A 1988-nucleotide genomic window follows, 5' to 3' on the forward strand; every position below is an offset into this window, starting at 1 on the left:
CCCCTTGGGTATTTTTCTTTAGAGTAAATTCGTTTCGGAAATTAGTGGGGTGGGTGGAAATGGAACCCGCGACCCCTCTTCTCACTGGAGTTCGACTTGTAAACCACTCAAATATACCACCCTGCGGTATTACAAAATAATTATTTTAAAAATATTTTAAGCTTAATAAATCTTTTTTTTAAATATCAGACTCAATAAATTTTGCGGTATTACAAAATAACCATTAAAAAATATTTTAAGCTTAAATAATTTTTATTTATTGCTCAGCAATTTCGGTAACTCTTTTCTTAGTAATACCAAAGAACGCTCTTTTTTCTTCAATAGTCTGGAATCTTCCACTTCCAAGCTTAGAGGAGGTATCAATAAATTTAACATTGATATCCTCTGTATTTTTCGAGCTAAACTTATTAAATAAACTTTTTCTGAGTGTAACGACTCTTTTTCTTGGGCCACTAATACTTCCCTTAACCATCAAATACTCATTATTAATATTTCCATAATGTAAAAATCCTCCAACAGGGTTAACGGTTTTTGGAGTAATATCGAATTCTGTCTTTGAAATATCTTTTCCATTACCAATCTTATATATTCTCTTGTTCAGCTCAGTTCTTCTATGGTATCCCATTTGCCCAGCCCTAGGAACCGTCCACATAACTCGACTTGGATGCCATGCTCCAATACAAGCTACTTTTCTTAACCCTTTATTGGTCTTTCGTGGTAATATTCTTGTCCCAAATCTTTTGGTACATCCTTGGAAGCCTTTTCCTTTGGTTACTCCAATCGTGTCAATACATTCCTGTTCGTCAAAGACTTGACTGACTGGAACTTCTTTTTCAAGATGAGACAGTGCCCATTCTACCTTTTCTTCAATACTTGATCCTCCATTTACCTGTACTTCCATAACATGTGATTTCTTAGTTTTTAATGCCTTGATCCTGTCACACTGAGAATGAACATACACTCGTATCAAATCACTCTTCTTTAACTCTTCAATGTCACTATTTATTAAAGTTGCATCAGAATGGCGCGATGTAAACTTTTCAAGTACGGCACTGTTCTTGTTATGGTAAAAGTTCTTGTTGTATCTCCGGATAACACCTTCTCCAACATGCTCTGCAAACACTACTACACTTCGCTTTAGTCCATTGATCGTATTTTTATATCCTGCTACTCCAAATATCACCATTGGTGGTGCTTCAAGAAAAGTAACTGCATCGAAGACATCTCGTTGAGTGGCTTTTTGTCTCTTCTCGTTTGGTCGGGCTCGCTCGGTCATTCGGATTACGTGAGACATGCCGACTTTGTAGGCAAAGAATGCTGTGATGTGGGGTTTCTTATTTGAGTCATCACGTGGGAATGCACCTGGTGATTGCTTTGTTGAACTTGCTCGCTTTCGTGGGCAATAGGCGAGGGAACCGTGACGGGGCGCTTCATATTTCCTGCAACTCATTTATGGAGGGGCGTTTAAAAAAATGGATTTAAAGGATATATCTTAATTTTACGGTAGAGAAGAGCTAAAACTTAAAATAATATTGAAAAAGGACAGTTGGTAAGATTATAAAATAAAACAACTGAAAATTAAAATGTTACAGATCTAAAACTAAAAATAATATGGAAAAAAGACAGTTGGTAAAATTATAAAATAAAACAACTGAATATAAAAATGTTACAAAGCTAAAACTAAATTAATATTGAATTAAGGCTTTATGTAAAATTATTAAATTAAACAACTGAAAATTAAAATATTACAGAGCTAAAACAAAAAATAATATTGAATTAATTCTATGTAAAATTATTAATTTAAACAACTAAATTCAAGACACTTGAACTCATCACATTTGAGAGAAGAAGAGCAATTGATGAAGATAGATCAGGGAAGGTGTCAAAAGATGTATCAAGGTGTTGTGCAATGATCCCAATGGGCTGACTACGTCTCAATAGATAAAATTGATAAAAAGAAACTTAACCCATCATCAAATAAATATAAA

The 1988-nt window shown here is 34.1% G+C and overlaps 1 pseudogene; it reads right to left on the minus strand.

The window, feature by feature from the left end:
- Nucleotides 1–256: 256 nt before the first annotated feature.
- Nucleotides 257–1450, minus strand: LOC147066641 (uncharacterized; annotated as a pseudogene).
- Between the last annotated feature and the right edge of the window lie 538 nt (nucleotides 1451–1988).

The sequence above is a fragment of the Rhyacophila brunnea genome, unplaced genomic scaffold (assembly GCF_057557595.1).
Source record: "Rhyacophila brunnea isolate RB1 unplaced genomic scaffold, BYU_Rbru_1.0 scaffold_44, whole genome shotgun sequence".
NCBI classification, from domain to species: domain Eukaryota; kingdom Metazoa; phylum Arthropoda; class Insecta; order Trichoptera; family Rhyacophilidae; genus Rhyacophila; species Rhyacophila brunnea.